The following is a 17,185-nucleotide window of genomic DNA, read 5'->3' as shown; positions in this document are numbered from 1 at the left end:
AGGAGCCCTGCACCTGCTCTTTGGCACAGAAGGCCACCCCTTAAAAGAATGTCATTCCAGTCCAATGGCAGGCTAAAGGAAAGACATTCCTGGAAGTCCTCTGCTCATTGCTCTTCCAAATTCACTCATGGAGTAAAGCCTCTCACAGGTGATGGTAGATAGTGTTTTAAGAGACACTAGAAGCTTGTTCTACTTCATCCTGTTAGCTGTGTAACCCCATTTGTTCAAGGTATGAGAATATAAGCCCTGTATTTCTATTTATGTCTGATTCGCTATGTTAGCATAAATGCACTGTCAAGAGATCTTGACTGAGAAACAATTCAATGAAGCAGTCAGAAAAGCACGTGCCTGCGCGTACCCCCTAGGACTTTTGCAAGTACCCCTGGGGGTACACATACCCCTGGCAACCCCTGATCTATAGTATCTCATTTGCTTGTGAGAGAACCCAATATGGACTGCCATAGGTGATACACAGCCTGATTATGGTTTTAGCAGACTCTAGTTCCTGCTTCAATTCTTCTTTTAATTTCTTCCTGTACATTACCACCCTATGCTATCAGAGAACCTGCTCAAAGCGAGTCACTTAAATGTGTGTTGTTTATCGTTACATGAGGACTCTGATTTACTGCAATCCGATTTAGCAGTAGAGGCTGTGTTTTATCCGTATTCACTTGTAGTCTGATATTTTTCCTTTGTTTGTTAAATCGGATATACAGCACTTCTTTGTCATTCATATTTTCACTTATTAGAGCTATATTGTCAGCATATGTGAGGACTTTATGCTTTCCATTTAGCTGAGCTCCTCCCCTCATATTATTTTTGTTCCTGACTACTTTTTCCAGTGCCAGGTTGAATAGAATTGGAAACAGACCATATCCCTGTGTCAGTCCAGTTTTAATTAGGATGGGGTGCAATTTTCTCCCATTGGCACTAATTCTGTTTCTTGATTCACATATGTGAACTTTAATGAGTTCAGTTAGTACGCTAGGAATTCTTTATTCAGTTAATATGGTGCACAGACGTTTGTTGCGTGCTATCACAAGCTTTCTGGAATTCTCAGATTATTGTCCCATTTTGTCACCACTATTTGTCTTAGTGAGAAAATTTGGGTTGTTGTCAATCTGTTCTTGCAGAATCCACACTGGTAATCTCCCAGAATTTCTTCTGTATAAAATAATAAATACTGTAGCAAGATATTAGAAAACACTTTACCATCATCAGCATTCCCTTGATTCAAGGATGATCTCTACCACAGCTCACTGATGGGTTTTGTGATTTAAGAGTCCAAACCTTGAACCACAGATCTGTCTGTAGGAGTTGCAGGTCTTTCCATGGAGAATGATAGGCTAGGATTTCTCTCCTTTTCTTTCCTTTGCTCTCTAGTTTCTGTTTTGAGATTGAGATGCTTTACCCCAAAATGGGCAGCAGCTTGGTTGACGTTGTAGCGCCATTTGAGTTGGTCAGCAGTCAGCTCCTCCCAAGTCTTGACATCCGTTTTCTTGAGATATGCCTTCAATGTGTCCTTGTAGTGTTCCCTCTGGCCACTATGAAATCTCAGGTTGTTGCTAATCTGAGCACTAGAGCACTTGTTTTGGTCAGAGTCAGGCATTTGAACGCAATATCCAGCCCAGCAAAGTTGATGCTTGAGGATCACCAATTCAATTCTGGTAACATTGGCTTTAGCCAGGAGACTGGTGTGGTGATCTTTCCATTTGACGTGGAGGATTTTCCAGAGGCATTACTGGTAATACCTCTCCAGGCTCTTGAGATGACAGCGGTAGGTCACCCAAGTTTCACATCTGTAGGAGGAGAGTGGGGATGATGACTGTATTTTAGATCCAGATTGTGATGTCTTTCTGGAGATCAGGATGAATAAAAACACACAGAAGCAATTTCCCAAAGGAGACACTTGCACACTGGATCCTGTGCTAGATCTGCTCAATGTTCACTTTCTGAGAGAGGTGGCTACTGAGGTACAGGAAGTCCTCAAGTGGGGTCTGGTCTTTTTATGTAGCTGTTAATAGGCCTATACTTCTGTAATTTTGACACTCCAAATTGCTGCCTTTTTTGAAAATAGGACATATTAAGGTTTCTATCCAATCATCAGGTAAACTGAGGACTTCCAGAGAAGAAGAATTAATTTATGGGTTTGTTTATAAAGCTCTTCCCCTCCAGATTTTACCATTTCAGCTGAAATACCATCAGTTTTGGTGCCTTAACTATTCTTGAGTTTTATTATGGTTCTTTTTACTTTTGCAAAAGATGATTTTTCTATTTTGGATCAGCCAATGAACATGTTGCTTGTTCTGTTGGCACTGTAAATGTTGGAATTGACTAGTTCTGCAAAATATTATTTCCATTTCTCTAAGACCACTAGCAGACAAAGTAGAGGCTATAAGGAATTATAAGATACCAAAGACATTAAAGCAACTTAGATCATTCTTAGGCTTTGCAAACTACCATAGGAGATTCATCAAGAATTTTTCTGAGATCGTGGCCCCACTCATGGACATGACAAAGGGTAGGCCTAGACATTTAAATTGGTCAGAGCCAGCAATAAGAGCTTTTGAGGAAATTAAGTGGTTACTCTGTAAGGCACCAGTCCTATATATGCCTAGGTTTCAGGACCCATTTTTCTGACAGACAGACGCATCAGGGTGTGCTATGGGGGCAGTCCTGTTCCAAAAGATACAGGGCAAGGAATGACCGATAGCATATTCTAGCAAAAAGTTCTCCAAAGCAGAGATGAGATATTCAACGATAAAACAAGAATGCCTCGCTATCAGGTGGGGAGTCGAATTGTTCCGATACTATTTGTTAGGGCAGAAGTTTATGATAATCACAGACCATGCACCTTTAAAGTGGCTGCAGACTGCAAAAATGGATAATGCCCATATAATGCGATGGGCACTTGCATTACAGCCTTTCCATTTTGCAGTAGAATGTTGGGCTGGAAGGAAGAAGATAGTTGCCGATTTTTTGTCTTGATCTACAATGGACAAGGACTGAACCAGATAAGAAAGATAACAGTTGATTAAGGACACCAGATAAAACACTCCACGTGGAAATGCTCGACCTGAGAACTACAGACTAAGAGGGGAGGTACATAACAGGGAGCCTGTGGCCCTGTTTCTGGAGGAGAATTGAAAGATAGAAACTTACTGGACTGGCGGCGAGATGACTGGGAAGGTGACGTCATCAGCTGGCACCAGGAGCATCTGCCGCACCTGTGGGGTAGAGAAACTTGTAAATTGCTAATTAGGGAGATCCAGATAAAAGAAGCAAGGACTAAAACAGCAGACCCCCCGGAAGGGGAACTGAGAGCCATGGCAAGAAAGGCAGAGAGCTACAGAGCAGTTTTCTTGTGTGGAGCCATGAGAGAAGACAGAGGGCAGTGTCTCTCAGGAGACGAGTACTGAGGATTGACTTGGCAAATATTGATCGGAGCCTGCTCAGCATACCCCCAGACAGGTACCCAGAGTGAATTAGAGACTTTGCCAATAATATCACTGATTGGATGTTTCGGACCACAATATACAAGGACTATTTTTAAAGCATCCCACAGATGGTGGGGAGAGAGAGAGGGAATTGAAAGGCGCCTCTAGAAGGGGCTGCTAATTAGTTACATGTTGCTTTCCTGGGGGAGGGTTGTCCTCAGTAAGACCCCAGTACCAAGAGAGTTGTGTTCCCTGATGCCCAGGAGCAGTTTCATACTGGGGGAATAACCAGACCTCAGATGTAGAGACGCTAATAGAATAAGAGCATTAAGCGGACTAGTTTCAACTATATTTAAGAACTGGAAGTTTACCACCGTGTTATTTGTTAAAATAACTCTGATCAAGTCATGGCAGGTGAGAAAATAAAATATGGATGGGAAGCTCAGAGTTGAAACACGTTTTTTTGTAATTTATTTAGGAGCACCTGCTCACAACCTCCCATAGTCTTGACTGGCCTTCTCAGACCCCTTATGGCTTTCCGCATGTTTCACGGTGGGCATGTGTACATGTGAATTTACACACACCTAAACTTAATGTGCCTTAGCCTAAGCCACATTAAGGTGTTATGGGAGCATGTCTACATGTGGATGCCTTAAGGTGCCTTAATGTGGCTTGCTGGAGATGAAGATTAGACCAAGTGTTTTCTGTGTTTGTTTAGATATTAAGCTATATATTGTTGCTAAAAGCCTAATTAAAGTTTAAGATGTAGCGAGGCCTTGTATAAAGTAAGGCCTAGTAGTTTTAGCAAAGCCTTGAAGTAGTAAGGCCCTGTGGCATAGTTCAAATTACCTTATCAAAGAAATGCAAGGCTTGTACTGCTAATTGGTCAGTTTAAGGACAGTTGAAGTAAAAGGAATCTGAGTGGTTGTACATTATCAGAACCATTCAGAAGCTTTAAATGAGCTGGAATATCTGGAAACCATTCAGAAGGAAGAGACAGCTCTGTGAAAAGGATTAGTTAACTGTTGTCTGGATCAGTGGGCCCGTGGACCTCGAGGAGCGCAAGGACTGCATTCCAGGGTCCTTTCCCAGTACCCCTTTGCACAGTGTTGTTCAGGGACGCCTGACTTCGCTGAACTTTGTGGAAAGAGAAGCTTGCTGTGTACCAGACATCAGAGGGAACTGCTGATAAGTTGCTGACGCGAATTGCTTTTGTCTGTCATTGTTTGTCTTGTTACTACGTGTAGTTGTGTTTTTGTTAAGTCAATAAATCTTTCTTATCTTTCTACCCCCGACCATACTCTCAATCCTGAACCCTCCGCAGGCAGCTGGGACACCCCATATTCCTGCCTCCCCAACAATGATTGAGATTGGGCTAGAGCCAAGCCCTCAGGGCCCTGCACTGCCACCAGATGCCACAAAGCAGCAGCAGTGGCAGGTGCTGTTCTCCAAGGTGTAGTCACTGGAGCTGGAGCGGCAGTTCTGACACCAGTGGTACCTATTGGTGTACTGAGCGACTTGGGACTTAGTGCAGATGGGAGGCTTTGTTTGGTTATTATTCCCCCCCTGTCCAAGGGCCGGGGGGTGGTGGGTGGGGAGGGGAGGGGACCTCTGGCATGGAACCAAACAAACAAAGCCTCCCATCTGCAGTAAGTCCCAAATCGGTCAGCACACTGATAGGTACTGCTGCTGCCAGAACTGCCACTTCAGCTCCAGCGTCTGTACCTTGGAGAACAGCACCCGCTGCTTCTTCTTCTTGGCAGCACCCAGCAGCAACGTGGGGCCCCACAGGCTCAGCTCCAGCCCTCTCAGTCAACATACACAGTGTTAAGGGACCTTAAGGTGTGTGCACGTTCCTTAAGGTGCCTTAACTATTGTGCCAACATTTGACACCTGTTTTATGCAGGTATCACATTTAGGTGTGATTAGCCTAAGAGTCACCATTTTTAAGGTGCATTAAGGGCACACACATGTAGACGTGCAGCCTTAATGCACCTTAAAAATGGCTAAAGTGCCTTAAATTGGCATGTGTAGACACACCCACTGCAACTAACCTGGTCCTAGGAAGAGCTGCATGTAGACCCTGAGACTCTTTTAGCCCAGTCCTTTTGGCTGGCAGAAGCATGGTTGATGTGGCTGCAACTCTTTTAAATATGCCACAAGTCCGTTCAGCCCATAACAAGCAGCTGAAAAATCCTAACGCTCCAAGTCTGAAAGCTGGATCACTGGCTTGTATAAGCTAGGCTCGTGTAAGCTAGCATTGCACCACGCTGGACATCTGGCCTTTCATTTTCACTAATAGGGAGCAAAGGAGCACAACCTTGTTTCACAGGAAGCTCCATGAACTTGTTTCATATAAAACTCTAATACAGTCCGTGTTTTACAGATTTAATGGATACAAATATGCAAGTTACATGCACAGCTAGAGTGATGGAAAAGATCTGTTTGAGAGGCACCAAATGCCTGTCCAACCCCCAAACCACTATGTTTTATCTGAATTTGTTTTCTGACATTCAGCTTAAGGCTGTTTGTGACCATGGTTTGCACAGCAAGTGCCTGGCAGGACAGACAGGTCTGAATTTAAGGCATTTCCACCATCTGCCCACTGTGTAAAATGTGAGCAGAGAGAGATATCTTGGACAGCCATTGTCCCCGCTCTGGAGTAATTTTAGAGTTATTTCCCCATGTGTAACAGCTGGAGTCAATCAATTAGCATTTGTGTGATTGATGGCTGCTCCCAGCTGTCACAGCACTCACAATTGATGGGCACTTGCAGCTTTTAGTCAGTGCTAGGTCCCCAGGAGATTGTTCAGACTGTTTTTGCCCATAGATCTTCCAATCAGACCTATACAACCTATATGCTTCTCCTAGTTCTCTATTCATGGAGAGAGGCATGGCCCATGTAGATATGCTAACACTCCCCCTAAGGAAAGCAAGCATCCCTAAGCTAAAGCACCAGGAACAGGGCAAACCAGGACCCTCCACAAACCGTCTACCACAATAAGAAGGATTCCTGTAGGTACGAGGCTTAACAGCTATTCACTTGCCCTTACTTAAGTTTAGAGCAAACTACACCATCAACACGTGCAGATACTTACTGCATAGTAGTTTGCTTTAATCACAAGTACATTTGCTACCTGTAAATACAAGTAGCAAGTTTACTCACAGTTACTTACTCACCATTTGGCATGTGTAGACAGAGTAAACCCACACCAGAGCATTTGCAGGTGTAGATGTGCCGCTTGACCTCTATGGTACTTACCTTCTTGCTCTCACTTCATTCCTCTCTCTACTTGTCTATTTCTGTTATTTTTTTCCTCTATCTGCCTGCAACAAAGCTTCTCCCACCTGCCCACAATGGAAAAACCACAAGTTCTTTGACTTGCAAATACAACAAATAGACAAGCTTATGTTTGCAAAAATTCAGGCTGGCAGAAATCTTGTGTGTCTGCTATTCCCTAAATCACTGCTAGTATGTTTTAACCCAGGGGTTGTCAACCAGGGGTACGTGTGCCCCTGCAGGTATTTGGGATGGCCCCAGGGGGTTTGTGTGGCAGCTTGGGGAAGTGGCGTGTGGCAGCAGTGCAGAGTGGTGAATGGCAGAGACAGCCTCTGTGTGCGTGCTCCTTGCCCCCCACCCCATTCACCACTCCACACTGCTGCCATGCACTGCTTCCCTGTTCCCTGCCACTGTCATTCACTTGTCTGCGTTGCCACCTTGCGCCACTTCCCTGTGCCACCGGCTTCACATTTGGCTGGCTGTCAGGCCCCCCCCAGCTCCTCGTCTGGAAGGGGGCACTCCAGAAGGGGTACCCACTAGGGCTGTGTGAAGCTTTAGTCCCCAATTCGATTTGGCCTGATTTGATGGCTGAATCTACGAATCTGAATTGAATCAGAGGAGCCTTTAATTATTCTGAATCAAATCGGAGAGATTCAGAAAGATTAATAGATGCTAGGGTCAGAAGGCATCTCAACAGATCATCAAGTCCGACCCCCTGCCTAGGCAGGAAAGAGCGCTGGGGTCAGTTGACCCAGCCAAATGCCTATCCACCTTCTCTTAAAGACATCTACATGTGCAGATGTTTACTGCATAGGAGTTTACTCTAATCACAAGTACATTTGCTACCTGTAAATACAAGTAGCAAGTTTACTCACAATTACTTACTCACCGTTTGGCATGTGTAGACAGTTGACTGGGAGAAAAATGACAGTGGCAGGGGACAGGAAAGATGCCTATCCAGCCTTCTCTTAAAGATTCAGAGATTCAGACATCGAGACAGGTTTAAATATTTTTTCTACATACTTTTAGGTAGCAAGGGCTCATGAGTGCTCTGATGGTGGAGCAGATGGAGTGTCCCACAAGAGCGTGGGGTGCTCCCCAGAGTGCTTGGCATCAGACCTAGAAGTGGACCAGAAGCACTTCCGGTCCACTTCCAGGTCTGCCGCTGAGTGCATGGAGAGCCCCCCCGCACTCCTGTGATACACTCCATCCACCCCAGCATCGCAGTGTTCATGAGCCATGCCTGCTACCTCAGGGTCTGTAGAAAAACATTTAAAGCTGTGTCTATGTCCGAATTGCTGATTCTCTGCATCATCATCGAATCTTCAGATTCGGATTAGGTCGAATCGAATCAGGGACAGTGATCCAAATCAACAAATCTAATCACTGTCCCTGATTCGGGCCAAATCCAAATTGAATAGGGCCCACTTTGCACACCCCTAGTACCCACTAGAAGGGGCACACTCCTTAAAAAAGGTTGAAAACCCCTGTTTTAACCCTATGCCATGCCTTTGGTCTGCTTTCTTATTTATAGGTTGTTAGCTCTTTGAGGTAATGACCACTCCTTCATCTGTGTTTCCATCTAGCAGAAAAGTGAAGGTGTCATGCTCCTGATGAAGTCTAGTGCAAATAATGACCAGTAAATGGGGAGCTGCATCTGCTCCAGAGAAGGAAAGAAACATCAACAGTTATCATGGCTGCACTTGGAGGCCTCAACAGAGTGTGGGTCTCACTGTGTAAACAGAAAGGGAGATGATCTCTGCCCCAACAAGTTGACAGTCAAATAGACAATAAAAGGGAATGGAAATAGAAGCCCGAGAAGTGGTGTATTTTGCCTGAAGTCACTGGCAGGTCAGTGACCAGGTCTCCTTATTCCCAACCCCATGCCCATTCTCATAGGTCATTCTGCCTCTCTTCTTGTAAACTGTACATGGACTTTTGTGCACTTGAGTATCCCTAGTAACCAGCAGGGTCTGCCTAAATGCTCTGGGTAAGGATCTTATGGCAGGTGGCAGGGATCTGTGTATGACTTGGTTTCACAGCTACTTTTCTAAGCCTTTGGAGCAGCATCTGTCCTTGCTGCTTCAGGCTTCAGCTAGCAATTTTTTCAACCATGCAGCAGACCCTTCTGGACAGATGCCTTAATAGTGGTTTTCCAGACATGGAAAGTGGCCATCTAACAGCCCCTAAGGATACTGAAGAAGGAACCCCATCTCCATTGGCTTCACCTTTTCCCCAGATACCCAACTCTTACCCTAGTGGGAACAAGGAAGAGGAAGATTTCTTAAGATTTCTTGAGGTCTGGGTTGTGTACACTTGAATGGTCCCTGGGGATAGTCTGAAGCCAATGCCTGCACACAGGACCTGCAGATTCCAGGCTGTGTAACACCCATCACCCAAACTGCAGGACTTTTCCATTCCAGGGGCAAAACTTTCCTAGGCCTGGAAGGCAGCAGACTGTTGGCCTAGTTGTTGTCTAGTGTTACAAAAGGCACATGGCTGGTACAGCATTAGACATATCTAAATGATGCTACTGCTATTTAACACCCTGACCTTGCCAGGGAGAGAGAAGATCACCATCTCTGGTATTCATTTCCAGGACAGTGGCAATCCCCCGGGGCCATACCTCATGGCACCATGATAAACGAAAGCTAACTTTGAATGTGCACACCAACATGCAGGAACCAGGAAGTGTGGGGTAATTTCTCAAAAGAATTCCTGCCTTTAACTCAATCTAATCCTATTCTAGGGCTAAACATTTGGCCTATTGCATGTGGAGTTGCTCCATTGACTAGATTTCTGCATGCAACCTCTACTTAGTTGTACTGAACTATTAGCCCTTTACATAAATGTTGGGGCAGGGAAGTCTTGACAAGAAAAACTGATATGAATCATTTATTACCTCCACCTGCTAGTCCTGATAATCCCTTCTGGTGATATTTCACACAGCTATATTCTAATTCCACTTCTGGTGTACAGAGGCCTCACCCATTCTGTTTCTTTGAGAACCAAACCTTCCTGTCTTTAACTAGCTAAACATTTTAATGATGCCCACCCGGATGAGATCATTCTGAAGAAACCTCCATCAGAGCTTTTTTCACATACGCTGTTTGCTCAAGGATTGGTCCTGCAAACTACATAAAAGTGTGCTGTATTATAAAGTACCCTGCGACAGACTTTCCACAGACTGTCTTCACATTGGAAGCAGAATTCTTTGTAAGAATGGTAAGTCATCATGTTGCATATTTTAAAAGATATCAACATATTGCTAAAGATTTTAAAGCAGGTGTTAGGAAAATCATTAGCAGAGGTGACAGACACTCATTGCTTTGAATTAAGCTAGTGAAAATTAGGGAGCTCAACACCTAAAGGGTGAGGTGGCGGGGAGGTGGGAGAGGAGGAAATCAGATCCTCCTAGGATTTTGCCTGGATCAGTATGTAAACAGAATAAAAGGTTTTTCATAATAGTTGATGCCTAGGAGCACTATTGTAAAGGGCTTTTTTTTTTTAATGTGCATCTTTTCTGGTTGAAATCATCTGTTTAGCCTCAGCTTGGAGCATTTTTATTTATTACAGGAAGTTTGGGCGAAGTCTGAAAAAGTTATTTAAGTAAATATGATCATAACTCTTTTAGTCACCTCAGCTCAAATGTAATGGAAATTCACCATAGGAAAGTCTCCATCACTGAAAGTTAAATCCATGCTTTTCTTAAAATAATGAACAAACTAAATACATCACCAAAAACCATAGCCTTACGTGATATATGCCTGAAATCTTATTTTTCTACCCGCCTGATGGCACCATCCATTGCAGGGTCAGGGAAAGTTCCCGAGGGTCTCAAATTTCCTAGAAATTTATGGAAAGATTCTCATTACCTTCACTGGGGCTTTGGCTTAGGCCCTTAGGAGACCACTGAGGGGTAAATTCTGCCAGCTGAGTTTATGAGAATTCCCCTCATGCAGGTCTGATATGAAGAAGGTAGGATGGGTGGACCCCCTAGCATGTATGACCCTGCACAACCATCATTCTATCTCCATAAAGGAGGATGGGGATGAAGCTAGGAAGGCAGTGGTTAGTAATGTCCTTAGGCATGACAGTTGTTTTGCTTTATAATTTTTTGTCTAGCCTAGTGTAATTGGATGTGTTCGCTATCTATATGAACGACTAACCCCTTTTCAAATTATGCTAAGTTTTTTTCTTCAAGGATGTCTTGTCATGGTGAGGTCCACTGGTTATATATTTCTAAAATATATAATTATTTCCCTTGATTGGAAGTTTAAGACAATTACCTTTCAATTGCATTAAATTTCTCCTTGCTCTTAGCACTCAAATCACTTTCACTAAACCATGATTATTTTGTATTTCTCCTTTATCTTGTTCCTCATATTCATCTCTTATCTGATGCAGTTAGTATCTCCTGTTATGTCCCACTTCTATATCACCTATTTCCTTGGGTGGGAGAGCATCAACAAAGTGAACATAGTATTCTTCCTATTCCTTTCTAAAATGTCAATAGAACACAATTTCAATATTATTCTGGACCCATTTCCTACTATGGGCTTGGTTTTGGCAGGGGTGAGGAGGGGGACTGTTGTGGCACATTGATTAAATGACTTGTGTTGCTCTGCCCTCAATGACGTTCAGTTGAGACTATTTAATTTGGAACCCATTAGCATGTGCATGTAAGGTTCATGTTGTTGTCCCTGAAAAGTACATTACTCTTAATATTTTGCCAGGTTTTTTATTTTTTTTTGGCAGTTTCCACCAGGTCTGTTCCTTCCAGACTGAAAAAAAACAAACAACCCCCCCATTTTTACTACTCTTTATTTTTGTTGTTGTTTGTAATTCAAGTTTTTAACCATGACTAGAATTTTACTTCTTGTCCCATGGTCCCTTCATTTATTATTTTGAAAATGGCTTTAACAGCTACTTCTCCATCAGCTATCATTAGGCTGACATGCTCGAACACTTCTGGCCCTCTAATGAAGCTTTTGGCCATGTAATCTTAGAACTGCCCTGGTGGGGTTTGTGACAGAAGTGGGTAGGCAACCATGTAAAGGAACTGAGCAGAAGAGGAAAAAAAGGATAGAGATGAGGAAAAATAGGAAGATAATATATTAGTCTGTATGGGCCTATTTTACAGTTTCCCTGCATTTTTTTTGCCAGTGATGTCTTAGGGAAGGCCTGATACAAATGGGCTAGAAAGGAAAAGCTTTTACAGTACCCCACACTTTCCCCTTGCTGACTTAGCCACTCAATAAACCACAACATGCTCTGACCTCTCCTGTAGAGAATCAAATACCCAGCAAGTTACTCAACCTGCCCACTTCTTTGTCACTGCCATGCTTATCCACCCAGGGAACAAAAACATTATAATTTGACTAGAGTGACCATTAAGGAAAAAAAAGTAGTTAGATGACAGTTTACAAGAAACCCAGAAGCTAGGATTTGTTTACCTAACAGCAGCATAGTTGTAGAATAAATTCAGACAAGAAAAGGTGACTCAATCAAAGTCTGTTTGCAGTTAGATTATAGGTTGAGTCCATTTGTTAACAACAGTCCTAGTTTAAAAAAAACCCAACAGTTTCTTTAATTTCTCTGTGAGGACTATGTTGTATAACCTAAAATGTGTGACAAAAACACGAAGGAGTAAAATGAGAATTTCTGAAGTCAAAAGTGCAAACTGTTACAGCTTTAATAAAAAGTTCCTAGCTGGGGCAGTAATAGATGCATATTGCCAAAAACTCAGATATATGCAGGAACTTGTAGTAGGCAGTTAAGACAAGGATGTCCCAAGATAAAAATATACAAGAATACGGAATATATCTGAGGTTTCAAAGAGTAGCTGTTTTGATTGATCAGAGAACAATAACACATTTTCCTTCATTAACCATCACAGAACTACTTTATAATCACCCTAGTTTTCACTCTTTTATTCAGAAACACTTCTTGGTTTGCATCTTTCCTTTGGTCCTAAGTGTGTCACTATGCAATGCAGCTTGTTTCATAAAGCCATTGGAACCAGGTGATCCCACTCCAGGTAAGACATTCTGTTTCTATCTTCAACCTAGTACACACCACCAAGAGCACAGAATAATTTGGCTTGGCCTCTTTACATGATTATCCATTTTAGATGAATCTACCTACACCTGTACCTTCTTGACCAAAACAAAAGCAGTATGAGTAGAAACACTGAAGGGGCGAACACTGACAATCTGAAGTGGAAGCATCCAACACAACATGGGTCACTTTGCTTATCCCTGGTTCTCAAGTTGTCATTCTACACATCTACCTTTGTTTAGTTAGACTACAGCTTTTTTTGGTGCAGGTATGGTGTCTTCCCCATCAATGGCATAATGAGACCACACTCCAAATTGGGGATTGTAGGTGTTGCCAGGAAATAACATAATAAAAAACAATATTGATTAGTTGGAGAGTTTGGGAGCTGCCCAGTGTCTGGACCATCACAGCTACCCCATGCCTTGAATAATGTAGTATTTCATGGGTTTGAGAGCAGTTGCATAATGCAACACATAGTTGCCTGTTCTGGGTGGGATATGCATTTGCACCATCACTTGTAAAATAAGCTAGTGCTGCCCAATGAATAGTGCCCATTCAGATGCAAGAGTAGAATTAACAACAACTCCAAGGTCAAAGCTGACTGAGTAATGATAGAGAAAGAAATTCATCTTCAAGGCTCCTGAGCCCAAGCAGAACCACTCTGCAATTGTCGAGCAGATGCCCCTTGCCCCTACGTGCCTCCTTTCTGTGAATGGAAGGTTTGTATGTTAGTGGGTCCTCTAGTCCCACCCTCAAAGATCCATTGCATGTGGCTACTCCAGGAGTCCCCATGGAGCTGAGATGTGAAGAGAGCGAGGGTGTAGGCAGAGCTGTAGCCCAACATTTTGGCAACTGATGCTGATCATGTGCAGAACATGCCCTCCCCCCCATATAACAAAACTTATTGTGTATTATTGTTTACCTTTTTTTTGAAAGACAATACTTGTATGACATAACGTGGGAACACATTAAATACATGCAAATGTGTGTGTAGCACAAAACATCAGCAAAATACCCCCACATGGCTGCAGTAGCCTGCATATGTCCAGCACCACACATTGAAAGGGGCAAGAAATGAGAACTTATTGGAAAAAAATGAACAAAAAAAAGTTTTCTCCCTCCTGTCCCTGCCCTGTCTGTCCCTCATCCCACGGTCCCAGGTACAGATCCTAGGCAGGAGGACCATGGGCTAGAAATGATTGCAATGGCAATAGCAATAGCAAAGTGGGCATGAAGAGGCCTAGAGCATGCATGAGCCAAGGGAACCTTGCAACTTGGTCACCTATGCAGTAGGTGGACCAGTAGCACTGAGGCAGAGCAGGAGGGCTGCCTGCTTCCTGCCTCCTCATGTGCGCAGCTCCTTCCAGGGCTGGGACAAGACCTCCTTGCCATCTGCAGGCTGGGCTGACTTTGGTGCAGGGCTGGGGCAGATGGTCCTGCTGAGGCAGGCACTTCCATCCTGCTGGGAGTCAGACTGGTGGGGCAGGCTGGGCAGCTGTGCTCAGGTGGGTGCTGAGAGTGCCATCCTGTCATACAGGAACTAGCCTGCAAGCCCTGCACCTGAGACTTGAAAGCAGAGTGAGCAGGGACGGAAGTGGGGGTGTGTAGGGGGAAATGGAGCCAGGCTTTGCACACACGCACCTGCTCTCAGAACGGCAACAACTGCCTTCCATGGCCCTCCTCTTCATGGGGTCCTGCCACTGTCCATTTGATTTGGCATCCCTGTGCAAGGGCACTTGGTGCCAGTGCACTGCTGGTCCTGCCCTTGCTACAGAAGTGGGTGGAGGTCCTCTGTGTAGGATCCTGCTCCCTTCTTCTCCATGTACCATTGGTATGTGTCCTTGTCTACTGGGGGCCCTCCATGCCAATGGAACAGTGATGTTGGCCTAAATACACAGAGATCAAGCTTCCTTGGGAGAGATGCACCAATTATTAGTGTTATAGCTCTTTAATTGGAGGTTATTTATGAACTGTTTCAGGCTGTGTTGATGATCAGGGCAAGCTGCATGCGTTTAATACCAGATGGAAGACTGACAATTGTCTGGACTGCTCCTGTTCTGAAAGTGGAATGGACTGCTGCGACATGTGAGTTTGGAAGAAAAGAGTAGCATTTTTCCAGTGTGTAATGTATGGATCTTCCCTTCTTTTACTATGCTTAAACCATACGGTTAGTGTGCCCAGCATCACCATGCTCAAACGCACTTTACTGTACCATACACTACCTCACAGACAAGAAGCAGAGTAGCTACGTTCACATGGTGCTAGAAACAGCTAAGTGGCCCTGCTTCTCAGCAATGCTAGTCAGCCCACCATCAGCAGGGTGTGGATATGGCTATACTGCTTCAGGCCAAGGAGCTAACACTTACAGAGACTTGTGGAGTGTTTGAGTACCGTAGGCCATGATAAGTTTGCCAGCTAGGTATGGCTTCTGAAAAAGCAAAAACAATGTTATTATGATGCAGCTCTCTTTCGCTGCCTAAAGGCAAGGCACTCACCAGCTTATGGAAATAATAAAAGCACCATTATCAAGAACAGATGAGCCTACTTTGACAAAATTAGCTTATGTTAAATAAACAGGACTCCCAAATTTAGGAAAAGTAAAATATTTAGACAGTGATTTCCATTTTTCTATCAGCGCTGCCTCAGGCAGAGGCCATCTCAAGTGGTCTGAAAAGGGGAAGTTATAATCCCTTAAAAACTCCCTAATGCTTCTGGCCTAGGGTCCCCTAACATGATAGACTACTGCTAACTTTCCTCCAAGAAGGAAACCGAGGAACAAAAGCTTGTCTACTTTCTCCTCCTCTGCTACAGCTACAGTTTCATCCATGCAGTAGCATAACTCGGGGATGGGGGAGTGGGGGGTGGGGTGGAGCAAGTAAGGGAGAAGGGAGGAATAACATCTCCCCAATGAAGAGAGTTGCCCTGCGTGTGCCCAAGGGTGGGAATGCCAGGGCACTGAGAGCAGCCCATGGGAAGCCCATAGCACTGCCTGGTCTCCCAGTAGCAGCATATGCTTAGGCTGCTGCCACAGCAACAGCTGCAGCTGCCACCCAAGTGAGGAGAGCAGAGGAAGGTAAGAGCCTACTCTCCCTCCCGCCTCAACACCCCACTGCCAGCTTTCCAGGGCTGTAGTGATCAGCATAAGTCCCTATCACTACCACCACCACCTCTGCCAGGTGCTGAAAGAGCCCCCCATGCCTCTAATCCAGCATTTCTCAACCCATGAGTTGTGACCCAGAAGTGGGTCACAAGAAAATATGAAATGGTCACAAACAAACTTTAATAATGGATCAACAAACTTTAAAAGTAGATTCTCCTGTAAAGGAGAAAACCCATGAGAAACCGCGGCTTTTCTCTTGCAGGCTGGCAGAGTTCCAGTCTGCAAGGGGCTACTTGGGGCATCCCATGCCTCCCACACACACCTGCCCCACGCACTGGGAAGCTGGAGTCTGGGGGCAGGGGGCAGTGGGCTGGGAGTGAAGGGCTCTGGGTCAAGACTGGCCATAGATGTTTATAAATGGGTCCTGGTACAAAATAAGTTGAGAACCAGTGCTCTAATCCATTCAAACAGAACAAAAAATAACTTGGGACAGCATGTTCCAAAGCAACTGATCCAATAATGATGATAGTAAAAACTGAAAAATAAATATATGAAACAATCACATTTCAATATAACCTATTGGCTGAAATGTTTTTGCAGGCAGTTTGACAATGTGTCTAGAATACCAGAAAATGTGAACAGGCTGGACTTTGTTCACTGGCGGTAAAAGGGACTCATTTAGAATCCGAGGGCTGGAAAGACCCTAAGGGTCATCTGGTTTCACCCCCTGCATGATGCTACAATGCTATTCCTAAAACACCCCTGGCCAATGCTTATTTATTCTCCTCTTGAAAACTTCCAATGAAAGAGTTTCTACAACTTCCCTGGGCAGTCTGTTCCACTGCTGTACTCCAAGAGTAAGCATTTTTTCCCTGAGATCTAATTTAAATCTCCTTTACTGCAATTTAAAATTGCTACGTGTTCTGTCTTCTGCAGCCTTTGGCTATTTCAAAGCTGATAAGAACAGGTTGACTCTTATTAGTAGATGGTAAGGATGGTAAATCCAAAAAAAGATGACAAAGCTGGTAGGGAAATACATAACGCCCGGGCGAGGGACTAACAATAGAGGGATGGGGGTGAGGTTGGGAACGCAACTAGGTTACATGCGATACAGAGTTAGCCAACTAAGCCCGGGGGTAAGGGGAGAGGGGAGCAGGGAGGGGGAGGGAGGGGGGGTTTCGCGACGCTGAGAGAAAAAGAGGATAGAAACACACATACCCGTGACAATGGGCCGCAATGGTGGAAGAAGTGGTCCGAAGGTCAAGTGTCTCAGTATAGCTCCAGTCTATCGCGGGGGTGCTCGTTGGG

This window comes from Alligator sinensis, unplaced genomic scaffold (assembly GCF_000455745.1).
Source record: "Alligator sinensis unplaced genomic scaffold, ASM45574v1 scaffold264_1, whole genome shotgun sequence".
Taxonomy (NCBI): Eukaryota; Metazoa; Chordata; order Crocodylia; family Alligatoridae; genus Alligator; species Alligator sinensis.
This window is presented reverse-complemented; position numbering follows the sequence as displayed.